This window comes from Mesocricetus auratus, unplaced genomic scaffold (genome assembly GCF_017639785.1).
Source record: "Mesocricetus auratus isolate SY011 unplaced genomic scaffold, BCM_Maur_2.0 Super-Scaffold_15014, whole genome shotgun sequence".
NCBI lineage: Eukaryota > Metazoa > Chordata > Mammalia > Rodentia > Cricetidae > Mesocricetus > Mesocricetus auratus.
In genome coordinates, this window is record NW_024429186.1 from 61249099 (window position 1) to 61267026 (window position 17928).

The 17928-nt window shown below is 46.5% G+C and overlaps 2 non-coding genes across 2 annotated transcripts; one reads left to right on the forward strand and one right to left on the reverse strand.

Moving 5' to 3' along the window:
- Window positions 1-859: 859 nt before the first annotated feature.
- On the reverse strand, window positions 860-1023 carry LOC121139594. The gene has a single exon (XR_005876505.1). It is a non-coding gene; the product is annotated as a U1 spliceosomal RNA (small nuclear RNA).
- A 14928-nt stretch (window positions 1024-15951) lies between these two features.
- LOC121139605 lies at window positions 15952-16115 on the forward strand. Its single transcript, XR_005876515.1, has one exon. It is a non-coding gene; the product is annotated as a U1 spliceosomal RNA (small nuclear RNA).
- The last annotated feature ends 1813 nt before the right edge of the window (window positions 16116-17928 follow it).

Below are 17928 nucleotides of genomic sequence, written 5' to 3' on the forward strand. Positions count from 1 at the left end.
ATCCATCAAGCATACAGTGTTCATTAGAGATGGTTGTGAGCCACCATGTGGAGGCTGGGAATTGAACTCAGGTCCTCTCAGCAGCCAGTGCTCTTAACTTCCCAGCCATCTCTCCAGCCCTATTTTCTTTTTTCTTTTCATGAGACTGTTTCTCTGTACAACAGCCCTGGCTTTTCTTGTCCCTCGCTTCTTCCTTCCCTTTCTCTGTATAGCTGTTCTGGAATTCACTCTGTAGACCAGGTTGGTCTAGAATGAAGAGATCGGCCTCCCTCGGCCTCCTGATGCTGGGAAGTGTGTGCCACTGCCGTCCAAGGAGTTTTGTAGAATAGAAACCCTGAGACAGGCATCATTCATTGTGAACTTCATTAGGATTGTCTGCAGGTTGTGTCCTTTTGTTGTGCTGAATGCTCGTGCTGTCAAACTGCCTTTTCTAAATACCCGGAGATGTGTTTTTCTCAGCTTGTCAGATAAGCGCTTCTCTCCAGCACGTTGATGTAGTTAGTGGTCAAAATGCTGAGAATCTAGCCGATCGAACCTCACCCACCCAACATTCAGGGAACCCAGAAGAGGGGGGAGTCAGTCAGAAACGGGCCGGAAAAAGTGTAAGAACTGTCGGTGGGTCCGGCGCTGGCGGCTCACGGCTTCAATCCCTGCACTCAGGACGCGGAGGGCACAGGAAGAGCAGGACAAATTCTGAAGCTACGAAAACACTGCCAATAAACCAAACAAAACTAAGGTCTCTGTGTCACTCTACCACACCACCAGAAACCAGGTCCAGTGCTAGAAACGCAAGAAGCAATCAGTAAATAAAACAGTAAAGAAACAGTTCTTAGAAAGTCTATTTCTCAACAGCCAATACCAGGGGAGAGCGCGAACGCAGTCCCCCACTACCACAAATTATGCAGTCGAGTTTCCCGCATTTGGGGAAATCGCAGGGGTCAGCACATCCGGAGTGCAATGGATAAGCCTCGCCCTGGGAAAACCACCTTCGTGATCATGGTATCTCCCCTGCCAGGTAAGTATGAGTTGCTCACGCCCCGCGCGCGCTCTCCCTCACACACGGTGCCCTTACAACGCACGGTCACCGCACTCGCGACACCGCCTCGCCGCGCCCGACCTCTACGCCCCGCACGCGCTCCTCGTCCCTCACCGACATCGCGCTCCGTGTCACGGCGAGCACGCGCGACACGGGCCCCTCCGAGCCCCGCGGGACCGGCAGCCATCGCGCGCCGCCTCATCTGCATACGCCCCGCCCTCGGCCCGGTGTCACAGGCCCCGCTCTGCCCAGTGCGTGCCCAACGCTAGGACGCAGACAGAAGGGCCCAGGCCCCGAGCTGCAGGGCACTCCGCGGACGGCCAGCCTCCCCTCCCGACCCACCGATCGCTCTTCGTTTCCATTCAGCTGCTGCTGGGTGTGGTGGCCGCACACCTTTAACCTCCGCATTCCAGAGGCTGGGGCAGGGCAGAGGGAGACAGACAGGGGACCTCTTTGAAATCCAGTGTCTCGAGGTCTAGGCCAGCCAGCACCACATAACGAGATCGATCCTGTTGTCAGAGGAAAAACAAAAGAAATCCAGTTGCTTTTCTCCTATCAACCACCGTCCTGAGGTTGAGGCTGAGGGCTTACAACCTGGGAGAAGCGGCGACCCTGCCAGCTCAGCAGAAGGACGGGAACACCTGCCCGACAGGAGACCCAGCGTTCGGCCACTTAGAGTAAAGCAGAAAAGGCCAGTAAGAGATACTGGTTACGTAGTGATTTCCTTTAATCACCAGAAATACCAGGCCAAGGAAAGCTGTGCATCAAGCCTCCCTCTTTCTCCTTCAGTCTGCCTGTGGCCACGCCCAAGGTTCCTCTGACCACTGTTACAAGATTTCTGCTGGTCTGTTGTTCAGCTGAAAAGAAGTTTCCAATCTGCTGTTTGGAATGGATCAGTGAGCTTTGGAGAAAGAGAGAGAGAGAGAGAGAGAGAGAGAGAGAGAGAGAGAGAGAGAGAGACAGAGACAGAGACAGAGACAGAGAGACAGAGAGACAGAGAGACAGAGAGACAGAGAGAGAGAGAGAGAGAGAGAGAGAGAGAGAGAGAGAGAGAGATGATTCCAGCAGCAGTATTTTGCACTACCCAGAAGTCCAGGGCCCTTGTCGGTGAGAATGTCCCCTTGTCGGTGAGATTGTCCTCTTGGGATTCTGCTCCATCTGGAGACTCGTTGGACAGTGCTGATAGCTGTGAACCCACTTTTAGCCTTTTAATTATCATGATCACCCATTCATAAAGACATTATAAATTTAAAATGTTTCATGGCCTTTAAATTTTCTGTAAAACTCCAAAATTTTATTTTAAAGAAGTTTAAAATATCTCAACTATGCGCTCCTGAAATACCAAAGTAAAACACCTTTTTCCATTTTGAGATTAGAGATACAGGGAACAACCATAATATACACAAGGCAAAACCAAACTCCAAAACAGTGCAAACAATTCAGTGATCAGTATCTGAGATTCCTCGTGGACTTTTCCAAGGGACCTGGGTCACCTCTGGTCCCATCCTCTGCAGCATGCCTATCCTACTTTCTAGATTCCATCGGGTTCCATGACCCCTTCCTGTCTTTAAAACCAATACAGTTTAAGTTATAATAACTGTAGGGAAAAGGGGCCAGCCAAAGAAACACACCCTGAGCAGAGCCAAAGAAACACACTTTGGCCCTGCAACCAGAACCAAAAAAATGTACCCTGACCCTGAAACCACTGCCAAAGAAACACACTTTGTCCCTGGAATCAGAGTCAGTGAAAGAAATGCACCCTGGCCCTAAAATTGGAGCCAAAAGGCTAAAAAGGACCAGAGAAAGAAACATACCTTGGCCCTAAACCAGAGCCAAATCTGACCCTAACCCTGTGCAGAAAACTAACCAATCCCTGAGCAGGAGATATAAACTCAGGGATTGAAATCTGACCAATCTCCACCATGGAAAACTCTGTCCCATAGAAAGCCCTATGTAAATCCCGTGTCTTTTCAGCTTGTGGCTGTTCATGGTGCCCAGCTGTTCTCTGCCACTTTGGCAGAGGCAGCCACCCTCCTGGATTCTTCCTTTGCAATAAATCTCTTGAATGAGGTTCGGGTGAGACCTTTCGCCAGAGCAGAGATGACCCTGGATGGAGCAGAGCAGAGCAGGACTGTAACACTTTTCTCTGGGGTAAACCTTCCCCTGGCTAACTGAAGTTGTTACACCTGGGGGGGGGGATGGAGCTGAACTGTAACAACCTCATCAGGAAACCCTCTCCTGCAGGAGCAGAGCTGATACACTAGGGAAGCCTTTCCCTGAAGCAGGGTTGTAAGCTGCTATGCTTACCTGTGCTATTCCTTGGCTCCCGAGTGCCAGAATACCTTTCCATCCGAGCTGTGACACTCAGTATTCTTTAGCTCCTGAGTGCCATAATCCATCCCTGTCTATCCCATCTGATCCATTGAAATGCTTACAATAACTGTACCTAAGTGGTCCATGAAACAAAAATGCCTCTAGTTTCCAAGCCCCTCGCCAAGGATAGATGGTTCCTGAGATACTGGAAGCTATCCTTCATGGAAGATAACAAGACACATTTTTCATTGCCCCCTCCAACAAGTTTTTTTGACCCATCTGCACCAGATGTGCTTGATCCCAGGTGGGCAGGAGGTTCACAGGCAGGAAAACTGTCAGGATTTGTTTAGACCTTATTGGACCTGATGGGAAAGGCAATGAATTATGGATTTTCCTTCTTAAGCCACTGCAAACTGTGATTTTGGGTCATTTCTCAGGAACCTGGGTATGGACCTGGCCAGAGCCCAGCCAACTAGCCAGTATTTAATTAAAGTTTGCTTCAAATGTGGCTTTCAACTGTGATAATGGTCCTATTCTTTTTTAAAATTTATTTAATTTAGAAATATTCTTATTTTATATATCAATCCCAGTTCCCTCTCCCTCTCATCCTCCCATGCCCCGCACCCCCCAATTCCACCCCCATCCACTCCCAGGAAAGATGAGGCCTTCCATGGGGGATCATCAAAGTCTGTCACATCATTTGGGGAAGGGTCTTGGCCCTCCTCCATGTATCTGGGCTGAGAGAGTATCCCTACATGGGGAATGAGCCCCCAAAGTCCATTCATGCACTAAGGACAAACACTGGTTCCACTGTCAGAGGTCTCAAAGACTGCCCAGGCCTCCTAACGGCACCCACATTCAGAGGGTTTGGTTCAGTCCAATGCTGGTTCCCCAGCTTTATGACTGGGATCTGTGTGCTCTTTCTAGGTCAGGCCAACTGTTTCTATGGGTTTCTCTATCACAGTCTTGACCCCTTTGTTCATCCCTCCTCCCTCTTTACAACTGGATTCCAGGAGTTCAGCTCAGTGCTTAGCTGTGGGTGTCTGCTTCTGCTTCCATCAGCTACTACATGAAGGCTCTAGGATGGCATATAAGGTAGTCATCAATCTCATTATAGGGGAAGGGCATTTAAAGTAACCTCTCCACTATTGCTTAGATTATTAGTTGGGGTCATCTGGACATTTCCCTAGTGCCAGATTTGGCAAGATTGCCATTTTTACTATGTTGATCTTACCTATCCAAGAGCATGGGAGATTTTTCCACTTTCTGGTATCCTCTTTAATTTCTTTCTTTAAAGGCTCAAAGTTCTTGCTATACAGCTCTTTCACTTGTTTGGTTAACATTACCCCAAGATATTTTATGTTGTTTGTGGCAATTGTAAAGGGTGATGTTTCTCTGATTTCTTTCTTAGTCCATTTATTGTCTATGTATAGTAAGGCTACTGACTTTTTTTTTTTAGTTAATCTTGCATCCTGCTACTTTGGTGAAGGTGTTTATCAGCTGTAGGTGTTGAAATCATCTGACAATCATTTTCTGGTTATTTTCCCCGGGCACAGCCTATTGGTAATTTTTTCGGCTCCTTTCTAAGCCTTCAACGGCTTTTTGCCACTCAGACTCTGGTCCCTTTTTTTTTGGGGTAGTTTTTCTGCCCTGGCTAGACTCTCAGGCTATCGAGTTCTGAAGAGTTCATCTCACCATTTTCTTTCCTTTAGACCTGGCTCATGGGTAACAAACCGACAAAGGAAATTAATGCCTTAAGTCATCCAGACTCACTTATCTCAGTATATTTTACGGGACCTCTCTAGACACTGCCAGTGATCCGGTCGATGGAAGGAGTTACCTTATGTTCAAGCTTTCTCTAGCTCGCTACTAAACATTCTCTTCAATATTCTTTCTTCCTCTAAATCTCATTCTTCTAGCTTTAAAAGCTAAACCTGCAAAACTCCCGCCAGTCACAGAGGCTTCCCGCCACTTCCCATCGTGACTAAACCTGTCTCAGGGCGGGAACCACCTTCCACCTGGAAGTGTCCTATTTTGTCTCTCCTGTTCATTCAGCTTTAAATGACAAATTTCTTTCTCTCTCTCTCTCTTTTTTTTTTTTTTTTTTTGGTTTTTCGAGACAGGGTTTCTCTGTATTGTTTTGGAGACTGTCCTGGAACTCGCTCTGTAGATCAGGCTGGCCTCGAACTCACAGAGATCTGCCTGCCTCTGCCTGCCGAGTGCTGTGATTAAAGGCGTGCACCACCAACGCCCGGCCAAATTTCTTTTTTCTATCCATCTTTGCTTCTACTGTATTTCTTCTCCATATAGATGCCAGCAACTTACAATGGCCTGGCTTGGGTTAGTGTCTGTTCAGGATACTCTAAGGAATGTGCCTATGGAGGCCGCCATCTTGGCGATCTTAACCATGTGGCCTAGCTTGGAAACATGGTTACGGAGGCCGCGATGTTTACTGCTAACAGATACAATTCGTTTACTTTTTGTCTCTTTTGCGCTTTTATTTTTGTCTCTAATTACATCTTTCACTGGCCCTGTTGTGCATGGCTTGTTTATGGAATACTGTGCCTTTCCAGGGTCCCCTGTTCTATCTGCAGTGAATCTTCCTTCTCATCACTGACTGTCTCTTTAACTCTGTTTGCTACAAGTGTGGGTCAAGCACTTTTACACAATCTGTTTAATGTATCTATATATGTATGTGTAAGAAACAAGGTAACTGCCGGGTGGTGGTGGCGCACGCCTTTAATCCCAGCACTCGGGAGGCAGAGGCAGGCGGATCTCTGTGAGTTGAGGCCGGGCTGGACTGACAGCCTCGAAAACAATACAGAGAAACCCTGTCTCGTAAAAACAAAAAAACAAAACAAACAAACAAAAAAAGAAACAAGGTAACTTTAATTCAACTATACTAAATATCAAATATTTCTAAATTGTTACATCTTTTAAGTGATGATAAACATTTAAAGTTATAAGGGCCTATTTCAAATTAACAAGGTATTTATAACACCCAGTCCTTCCTATAAGCTGTTTACAAAAGTAAAAATTCTATTATTTCTATTCTCTAGCCACCTATGCACTTAAGGCAAGTCACTAGAGATAAATTTTGTCTACTAAAATATACTAAACAGACAAATAGTCCTCAATGCTCAGAGATCTAGAGAACATGGCATTTAAATGTTTTATTTAAAAGCGTTTTATAACAGAGAGACAGGCCAGCTGCTGGCACCACCCCATTTCCTCCAGGAAGTCTGGTGGACACTGAAGAAACTCCGCCCACAAAAGTGACAATGCTGGCCACTAAGCAACCCTGCCCTTCACCTCAACTGCTTCAAAGGACTCTTCAGGCCATGAACAAGAGACATTGGAATTGACTTTCTCCCCATAGCTCGGGTCAACGGTAGGAAAGCCTTCCTAAAAAGTCCCCAATCCACAGGTCTCACTGTCAGCAAAAGGCAGGTGTTCTTGTAGCCTCTGACTTCAACAACTGTGGAGGACCTTGGGGGTCCATGCAGTCAGCTACTAAGTCTCTCACTCTCCAGTCTCAGGTGAAATCTTATCTTTCTCAAGAACTCTGATGCTTTTGATGGCTGGTAGCTTTGCCAGCTTAAAGTAACAGACAAGGCAAAGCTCTGTCATAAAACAGATTTCAGGGACAGGCATTCTAAGGTTTAGCTATGTAAGATGGTAATGTAATAAAGTGAGTTGAGACATTAAAAAATAATAAAGTATGTTCCAGGTTTCTCTTTCTTTTTTTTTTGGTTTTTCGAGACAGGGTTTCTCTGTATTGTTTTGGAGGCTGTCCTGGAACTAGCTCTGTAGACCAGGCTGGCCTGGAACTCACAGAGATCCGCCTGCCTTTACCTCCCGAGTGCTGGGATTAAAGGCGTGCGCCACCAACGCCTGGCCCAGGTTTCTCTTTCATTATACTACTTTTCATAGTCTTTTTTTTTTTTTTTGGGTTTTTCGAGACAGGGTTTCTCTGTGGTTTTAGAGGCTGTCCTGGAACTCACTTTGTAGACCAGGCTGGTCTCGAACTCACAGAGATCCGCCTGCCTCTGCCTCCCGAGTGCTGGGATTAAAGGCGTGCGCCACCAACGCCCGGCATACTTTTCATAGTCTTAACATCAGTCAATAAAGTTCTGATCAGCTACTAATCTAACTCCAACCGAGTGCTAAACAACTATACCACTATATGATCATAACTACAATCTCAAAATTAAGGTGCTTTTCATTGTGCTAAAAATATCTGTTTTAAAATGTTAATGTTTTCAGCCACGTCATTTCTAACATAAATATACTGCTGATATGTCTAATATTTATGTTTTCACAAACTCAAAGGATTCTTTTAGGTTCCAGAAAGCCAAATTGGACCCATCCAAACAGGTCAGATTCACTCCAGATATTATTCAACCTCTCCCTGGTCCTGGGACTCCCTTCCCTCATCTTGGGACCCCTGGGGAACCCCTCCCTCATTTTACAATCTTCCCCTCAAATACCAGTACCTAAGAAAGAAAAAAAATTTTTTTGGTTTTACAAGACAGGGTTTCTCTGTATTGTTTTGGAGGCTATCGGTCCAGCCCGGCCTCGAGCTCACAGAGATCTGCCTGCCTCTGCCTCCCAGTGCTGGGATTAAAGGCATGTGCTACCACTGCCCAGCTAAGAAAGAAAATTTTAAACCTAACTTTGTCTTCTACTCTGCTAACATCTTGTCAGATATACAGAGATGCCAGAGTTCCAGACAGTCAGGACTACAATGGAACAACCAGCTACCCCGGATGTGGCAACACCCCAGCTCTCTCAGGTTTCCCCAAAGATGGTCGACGCCCCTAGGTCAGCAGGAAGCATGCTTAACAACTCAACGTCCTTATTCCCAAACCTGCCACATCTAACACCCGCACCTCTTTTTAATCATAAATAAAGGTGGGAATGAAAGGTTCACATTACGCTGGCCTGCCCTGTTTCCTGGCAGGATGCGCTCAGGCAGCACTCTGGCCAGCCCAGAGTTCTGTAAGAAACACGCAGGTGCAAAGGACCCCTTTAAAGGACTGACCCCTGCCCGCTAACGTTTTCTTTTACTTGTCTTCCTCTCCATTTCATCTTCTCTCCTACTCTCTTCTCTCTGTCTCTCATCTCTCTCTCAGCTCTGCACGGGTTGGTTACCTCTCACCCCCCTTTCCTTCCCTGTCCACCAGTAAAATTCCACGTGGGATCGTTGAGTCACAGTTTGCGGCATCTCATTACTGGATAAACCTAGACATTTTAACATCAGGTGTTCCCTGATAGATTTTTTTCAGGTCAGTTATGTAAACTATCATATCATCTGCAAATACTGAAAGTTTGACTTCTTCCTTTCCAATTTGTATCCCCCTCGATCTCCTTTTGTTGTCTTGTTGCTCTAGCTAGAACTTCCAAGTTCAATATTGAAGAGGTATGGAGAGAGTGGACAGCCTTGTCTTGTTCCTCATTTTAGAGGAATTACATTTCTTCTCCATTTAGTTTTAAGTTGGCTGTTGGTTTGCTGTATATAGCCTTTATCATGTTTAGGTATGTTTCTGTTATCCCAGATCTCTCCAAGACCTTTATCATGAAGGGGTGTTGGATTTTGTCAAAGGCTTTTTCAGCATCTAATGAGATGATCATGTGGTTTTTCTTTCTCAGTTTGTTTATGTGGTGGATTACATTGATGGATTTTTGTATGTTGAACCATCCCTGCATCCCTGGAATGAGGCCTACTTAATGGATGATTTTTCTGATGTGTTCTTGGATTCGATCTGCCAGTATTTTATTGAGTATTTTTGCATCAATGTTCATAAGGGAGATTGGTGTGTAGCTCTCTTTCTTAGCTGTGTCTGTGTGGTTTGGGTACCAAGGCTCATAAAAAGAGTTTGGCAATGACCCATAGAACACTTTGAGGAGTACTGGTATTAGCTGTTCTTTGAATTTCTGGTAGAAATCTACACTGAAGCCATCTAGGCCTGGGCTTTTTTTGGTTTAGAGACTTTTGATGACTTCTATTTCTTTAGGGGATATAGGTCTATTTAAATTGCTTGTCTGTTCTTGACTTAGTTTTGGTAACTGATATTTATCCAGAAAATTGTCCATTTCCTTTAGAGTTTCAAATTTTGTGGAGTACAGGTTTTCGAAGTATGACCTGATGTGATTCTCTGAATTTCCTCTGTATCCATTGCTATGTCCCCTTTTTCATTTCTGATTTTGTTAATTTGCATGTTCTCTTACTGCCTTTTTGTTAGTTTGGATAAAGGTTTGTCTATCTTGTTGATTTTCTTGAAGAACCAACTCTGTTTCATTGATTCTTTGTATAATTTTGTTTCTAATTTATTGATTTCAGCCCTCAATTTTATTATTTCCTGGCATCTACTCCTCCTGGGTGAGTTTGCTTCTTTTTGTTCTAGAGCTTTCAGTTGTGCTGTTAAGTCTCTAGTGTGACTATTCTCCAGTTTCTTCATGTGGGCACTCAGTGCTATGAACTTTCCTCTCAGCACTGCTTTCAAAGTGTCCCATAAGTTTGGGTATTTTGTGTCTTCATTCTCACTGAATTCTAGGAAGTCTTTAATTTCTTTCTTTAGTTCTTCCTTGACCAAGAGTGATGCAATTGAGCATTGTTCAATTTCCATGAGTTTGTAGGTTTTCTGTAATTTGCGTTGTTGTTGAATTCTAACTTTAAGGCATGGTGATCCTATACAGGAAGGCATTTCAGTTTTTTTGTATCTGTTGAGGCTTGCTTTGTTGCTGAGTATGTGGTTGATTTTAGGGAAGGTTCCGTATGGCACTGAGAAGAAGGTACATTCTTTTGTGTTTGGATGGAATGTTCTATAAATGTATGTTAAACCCAATTGGGTCATTACTTCCGTTAGTTCCTTTGCTTCTTTGTTAAGTTTCTGTCTGGGAGTTCTGTCTGGTAGTTCTGGTGAGAGTGGACTGTTGAAGTATCCCACTATAAGCATGCGTGGAGTTTTATGTGTGTTTTTGAGTTTAATAATGTTTATTTTACGAATGTGGGTGCCTTTGTATTTGGTGCATAGATGTTCAGAATCGAGACTTCATCTTTATGGACTTTTCCTGTGATGACTATGAAACGCCCTTCTTCATCTCTTTTGATTGATTTTAGTTTAAAGTCTAATTTGTTAGATATTAAAATTGCTACCCTAGCTTGTTTCTTGGGGTCCATTTGATTGGAAAGTGTTTTCCCAACTCTTTACTCTGAGGTAACATCTGTATTTGAAGTTGAGGTGTGCTTCTTGTATGCAGCAGAAGGATGGATTCTGTCTTCATATCCATTCTTTTAGTCTTGTGTCTTTTTATAGGCGAGTTAAGACCATTGATTCTTGTATATTTTGGACTTGGTGGTGGTGGTGGTATTGTGTATGGATTTTCCCCCTTTTTCTTTTAGTAAAGTAGGATTATCTATAGCCTATGTTTTTGTGGCTGTAGTTAACCTCCTTGAGTTGGAGTTTTCCTTCCAATACTTTCTGTAGGGCTGGATTTGTGGATATGTATTGTTCAAATCTGGTTTTGTCATGGAATATTGTGTTTTCTCATCAATAGTGATTGAAAACTTTGCTGGGTACAGTAGTCTGGGCTGGTATCCATAGTCCCTTGGCGTTTGCAGAACATATATCCAGGACCATCTGGCTTTCAGAGGTTCCATGGAGAAGTCAGGTGTAATTCTGATAGGTCAGCCTTTATATGTTACTTGGTGTTTTTCCTTTGCTGCTCCTAATATTCTTTCTTTATTCTGTATGTTTGATGTTTTTATTATGTGGTGAGGGGACTTTTTCTTGTGGTCCACTATTTGATGTTCTGTAGGCTTCTTGTACTTTCATTGGCATGTCTTTCTTTAAGGTTGGGAAAGTTTTCTTCTATGATTTTGTTGAGTATGTTTTCTGCCCCTCTGAGGTGGGTTTCTTCACCTTCTTCTATACTATTATTCTTAGGTTTGCCCTTTTCAGTGTTCCATATTTCCTGGGTATATTGTGTTAGGGAGTTGTTGGATTTAAGATTTTCTTTGGTTGATGAATCCATTTCCACTAGTGAATCTTCAATGCCTGAGATTCTCTTTTCTATCTCTTATATTCCGTTGGTTATGCTTACATCTGTAGTTCCTGACCATTTACCCAGCTTTTCTATTTCCATTATTTATTTATTTATTTAATTATTATGTATTTATTGTGTATACAGTCGTCTGCTTGCATGCCAGCAGAGGGCACCAGATCTCATTCAAGGTGGTTATGAGCCACCATGTGATTGCTGGGAATTGAACTCAGGATCTCTGGAAGAACAGTCAGTGCTCTTAACCGCTAAGCCATCTCTCCAGCCCTCTATTTCCATTCTTTACTGTATCTATTTCACCTTTCAAATCTTGAACTATTTGAATTGTTTCATTCAATTGGCTTTCCTTTTTTTTTTTTTTGATTTTACAAGACAGGGTTTCTCTGTATTGTTTTGGAGGCTGTCGGTCCAGCCTGGCCTCGAACTCACAGAGATCCGCCTGCCTCTGCCTGGAGAGTGCTGGGATTAAAGGCGTGCGCCACCACCGCCCGGCTGTAACTATTCATTTTAAGAAAGATACATTTGGCTTCTACTTCGGGAAAACACCAAATGGCAGATGATGCCGGTGCAGCAGGAGGGCCCAGCGGACCCGGGGCCCGGGATTAGGAGGCCGCAGCGGCTTCCGAGGAGGCTTCCGCAGTGGTCTCCAGCTGCGGTTGTGGTCGAGGCCATGGCTGTGGTCGAGGACGCAGGGCTCATGGAGGTAAAGCCGAAGACAAGGAGTGGATCCCGGTCACCAAGCTGGGCCGCCTGGTTAAGGACATGAAGATCAAGTCCCTGGAGGAGATCTACCTGTTCTCCCTGTCCATTAAGGAATCCGAGATTATTGTTTTTTTTTTTTTTCTGGGCGCATCTCTAAAGGATGAGGTTCTAAAAATCATGCCAGTACGGAAGCAGACTCGGGCTGGCCAGCAGTCCAGGTTCAAGGCTTTTGTGGCTATTGGGGACTACAAAGGTGATGTTGAACAAGATTGGCAAGCCCACACTGTTCCATGCAAGGTGACGGGCCGCTGTGGTTGTGTTGGTACCTCTCATCCCTGTCCCCAGAGGCACTGTCATCGTCTCTGCTCCTGTGCCCAGGAAACTACTGATGATGGCCGGTATTAATGACTGCTACACGTCAGCCAGGGGCTGCACTGCCACCCTGGGTAACTTTGCCAAGGCCACCTTTGATGCCAACTCCAAGACCTACAGCTATCTGACCCCCGACCTCTGGAAAGAGACTGTGTTCACCAAGTCTCCTTATCAGGAATTCACGGACCATATTGTGAAAGCCCCCACCAGAGTCTCTGTTCAGAGGACCCAGGCTCCAGCTGTGGCCACCACATAAGGGTTTTCATACAAGAAAAATAAAGTGAATTAAGTCTGTTAGAAAAGAAAAGAAAGGCCGGGCGTTGGTGGCGCACACCTTTAATCCCAGCACACAGGAGGCAGAGGCAGGTGGATCTCTGTGAGTTCGAGGCCAGCCTGGTCTACAAAGCGAGTTCCAGGACAGCCTCCGAGACAATACAGAGAAACCCTGTCTCGAAAAAACCAAAAAAGAAAAAAGAAAAAAAAAGAAAGATACATTTGAGTAAGATAAGACAGGGCATGAGGTTGCAGGGCTACAGGGTCACAGGGTCTGTCAGCTATTCCCTGGGCCCGGGGGATCTTAACAACTGGCAGGGGACCTTTATGACCAGCAATTAGCAAAGGAATGTTAACAGGAGTGGTGGACAGTTACCTCCCCTTCTCTGAGCACAAGGGGCTCAGGAGCCAGCCAGGGCACTCCTGATTTAAGGAGTTAAATTTTCCTTTTCCATTACAAGTTCCCTTTCTCTGTATAGATTTAGGTCCCAAGTTTTTAAACTTTTATTAGTTTTAATTTTTGGTCCTTCAGTCTTTCCCTCCATTTCTTGTTTATTTCTTACATTTTAAAAAGAATTTTCTCATTTCCTCTTTGAGGGACTCCATCATCTTCATAAAGTTGTTTCTAAGGTCATTCTCTTCTGCTTCATCTGCGTCGGGATGTTCGAGTCTTGCTGATGTAGAGTTCCTAGACTCTGGTGGTGTCATATTGGTCTTTCTGTTGTTGAATGTGTTCTTATACTGCGGTCTTCCCATCTCTTCTTCCAGTGGGTGCAGGTGGGATCTCTCCCTCTCCTCTCCAAGTGGGTGGATGCAGGCTAAGACTGCTGTGTCAACAGACTCTAGATGGCTTGGCCTGCTGGAGCAGGTCTACTCCAGGAAGCTCCAAGAAGGGGACAGGGAGGATGGGCCTGAGCAGGGCCCACACTCCCCTCCCCCGGCAGGTGGAGGTGGCCTAGGATCATGGTCTTATTCTTGATCGGTGGGATTGACATCAGTCCATTTGAGAGATCCCAACTCAACATTTTTAGACCCTAGTGACTGGCCCATCACAGAGTGACTTGCCCTTCTGCCCTCTCCTGAGAAACCGGAGACCTCAAGATAAACCTAAAAGATAACCCTCCCTTATCCAGGAACTAGCTCACCACATTCCTGCTCAATGTTTAACTGTACAATGCCTAAAGAATGCTTGCTTGAGCTAACCTTCCTGTTAAGACATAAGCTAACGTTTAACTTCTCATCCTTTATGATGTTTGCCTAACTCCCCAATTCGGTTTCTCCCTTTAAAAAACCCCCAACTACAATTACTTGGGGTCAAATTCCTCTGCCCCTGCGAGGGTCATGAGCTCAGCCCCAGTGCACTGGTTCCCCGAATAAACCTCGTGTGCTTGCAGCAAGAATGGTCTCTCTTGAATTGTTGGGGCGTCGGCTTGTCCCGAGACTTGAGTGAGGGTCTCTCCACTCTGGGGGTCTTTCACATTCAGCCTCTGTTAGATGAAGATTGATCAAGGCAACAGGGAAATGAGAGGAAGAGCTTCACAGGAGTAAAACTGTCCATTTTCCCCCTTCCTTCCTTTCTCCCTTTATTTTTGAGGTGGGGTCTGTCTATGTAGTCCTGGCTATCCAGGAAGGGCTTCAAGGCTGGGTAGGTCCAGGTTCATTCTCATTTTATGCTCTACTGTGGTGCCTGCACCACCACCAAGTCCGAGGTGGTGGGAAATGAAAGACACGACATCCAAGCATTCGTGCTAAGAGAATGTGTCTGCCACCTTTATTACCAGGAGAATGCATGCGCCTGTCTGTGTGTCTGTGTGTCTGTGTGTCTGTGTGTGTGTGTGTGTGTGTGTGTGTGTGTGTGTGTGTGTGCACCCCCTCTGAATGTATGTGTATCTGCCTGCATGTCTGCTGTAAGGAGCGAGCAGCCTTATATACAGGCTGACAGCACAGGGAGAAACCCCAGGTGTAAGAGCTCATCCTCGTGCTAGACATTGATGACAGGTGGGCAAGGCCGGGGCGCTAAGCCAGGACTAGAGAGCAAGATGCACCTGTGGCTATCACCTGACAAGCAGCGCGCAGAGATGGCTGGGGGCTGGGACCCAACACTCTGCCACCACAAGGTGGGCCAGGCAAGGAAACGATGTTAATAAAAGCATATCGGAAGTCAGCAGGTTGTTAAGGGCAACGACCTTGACATCTGTTTCAGAGCGGTCTCAGCTATTTTTCCAGGTCACTGTTTCAGATAGCAAGGGAAGTCATGCTTGGCAAAAGGACAGAACAAGCCATGCTTGAAGGAAATCACTACGTAACCAGTATCTCTTACTGGCCTTTTCTGCTTTACTCTAAGTGGCTGAACGCTGGGTCTCCTGTCGGGCAGGTGTTCCCGTCCTTCTGCTGAGCTGGCAGGGTCGCCGCTTCTCCCAGGTTGTAAGTCCTCAGCCTCAACCTCAGGACGGTGGTTGATAGGAGAAAAGCAACTGGATTTCTTTTGTTTTTCCTCTGACAACAGGATCGATCTCGTTATGTGTTGCTGGCTGGCCTAGACCTCCAGACATTGGATTTCTGTCTACATGTATGTCCACAGGCCAGAAGACCAGATCTCATTACAGATGGTTGTAAGCCACCATGTGGTTGCTGGGAATTGAACTCAGGACCTCTGGAAGAGCAGCTAGTACTTTTAACCTCTGAGCCATCTCTCCAGCCCGAGACATTGGATTTCAAAGAGGTCCCCTGTCTGTCTCCCTCTGCCCTGGCCCAGCCTCTGGAATGCGGAGGTTAAAGGTGTGCGGCCACCACACCCAGCAGCAGCTGAATGGAAACGAAGAGCGATCGGTGGGTCGGGAGGGGAGGCTGGCCGTCCGCGGAGTGCCCTGCAGCTCGGGGCCAGGAACCGTCTGGCTGCGTCCCAACGTTGGGCACGCACTGGGCGGAGGCTGAGAGCGGGGCCTGTGACACCGGGCAGAGGGCGGGGCGTATGCAGATGAGACGGCGCGCGATGGCTGCCGGTCCCGCGGGGCTCGGAGGGGCGCGTGTCGCGCGTGCTCGCCGTGACACGGAGCGCCATGTCGGTGAGGGGCGACGAGCGCGTGGGGGCGTGGAGGTCGGGCGCGGCGAGGCGGCGTCGCGAGTGCGGTGACCGTGCGTTGAAAGGGCGCCGTGTGTGAGGGAGAGCGCGCGCGGGGCGTGAGCAACTCATACTTACCTGGCAGGGGAGATACCATGATCACGAAGGTGGTTTTCCCAGGGCGAGGCTTATCCATTGCACTCCGGATGTGCTGACCCCTGCGATTTCCCCAAATGCGGGAAACTCGACTGCATAATTTGTGGTAGTGGGGGACTGCGTTCGCGCTCTCCCCTGATATTAGTGGTTGAAAAGCAGGTTTTCCTAAATCTCGTCTTTTTTGCGAAGAGCTTTTCCTCCCTTTCTGTTTGTGTTTATTGGTTGTCTCTTATGTACCCAAGACTGCATTGTCTTTGGAACCTGGATTTCTGATGGTAGAATAACTCACATTTTCGGTTTTTTTTTTGTCTATAGTTTTGTGGTATGTCCTGCCACTTACGCTGCTCTATCTGCCTGTGTGTCTTCCTCTGGGTCCTGAGTGCAGGGTTAGAGCCGTGGTCCTCCATCAACAGTTCTTACACTTCTTCCGGCCCGTTTCTGACTTCCCCCATCTTCTGAATTCCCTGAACGTTGGGTGGGTGAGGTTGGTGTAAACCCTTCATCTACATTGACGCTCAGCTCTTTAGTCTCAGCATTTTGATCACTAACTACATCAACGTGCTGGAGAGAAGCAAGCGCTTATCTGACAAGTTGAGAAAAACACATCTCCGGACATGAAGATAAGTATTTAGAAGGCAGTTTGACAGCATGACGACAGCATAACCATTCAGCACAACAAAAGGACAATGGGAGGGGAGTCACACGACCTGCAGACAGTCCTAATGAAATACACAATAAATGATGCCTGTCTCAGGGTTTCTATTCTACAAAACTCCTTGGGCGGCAGTGGCCCACACGTCCCAGCATTCAGGAGGCCGAGGGAGGCAGATCTCTTTATTCTAGACCAACCTGGTCTACAGAGTGAATTCCAGAACAGCTATACAGAGAAAGGGAAGGAAGAAGGTAGGGATAAGAAAAGCCAGGGCTGTTGTACAGAGAAACAGTCTCAAGAAAAGAAAAAAAATAGGGCTGGAGAGATGGCTCGGAAGTTAAGAAGGCTGCTCTTTCAGAAGTCCTGAGTTCAATTCCCAGCATCCACATGGTGGCTCACAACCATCTCTAATGAACACTGTATACTTGATGAATAAACAAATTAAAAAAATAACCAAAACAACCTTACAGTCAGGTCTTATATTGAAGTTCCCGCTGTAAGCATTTCGGGATGGGTCGGGACAGGATGGAACAGGAGTGGGTCAGGTATCCTGGCACTCGGGAGTCACAGAATACTGAGTGTTACACAGCTCAGGTGGAAAGGTATCCTGGAGCTCGGGAGCCAAGGACCACCACAGGTTGCAGTAAGCTTGGCAGCTTACAGCCTTGCCTCAGAGAAAGGCTTCTCCGGTGTTATCAGCTCCGCTCCGGCAGGACAGGGTCTTCCAGCTGGGGATGTTCGCCTAGTGTAGCAGTTTTGCTAGGCAGGAGGTTTCTAGGGTGAAGTTGCTACAGTTCAGCTCTGCTCCTGGAGAGCGGAGAGTGGGGAGCCGGGAGCAGAGTGTAACAACTCCGCTCTGCCAAGGAAGGTTTCCCGGGGCAAGTGTTACAACCCTGCTCGCTCTGCTCTGCTCTGCTCTGCCCTGCCCAGGGTCGCCTCTGCTCTGTTGCCGCCCCAAAAGATCTTAATCCGAAGCTCATCCAAAGGGGTTTATTGGAAGGCAGCTGGACCAGCCAAGCTGAACATACACAGGGTTTATATAGGGATTCTTGGGGTTGGGGAAGTTTTTCCAGAGTAGGGATTGGTCCGATTTCAGTGCTGAGCTCAGATTGGCTAGAGCTCTGCTCCGGGATTAGTTACTTTTTTACACAGGATTAGGGTCAGATTTGGCTCTGGTTTCAGGGCCAAAGTGTTTCTTTCTCTGGTCCTTTTTAGCCTTTGGGCTCCAATTTTAGGGCCAGGGTGTATTTCCTTCACATACTCTGATTCCAGGGACAAAGTGTGTTCCTTTGGCACTGG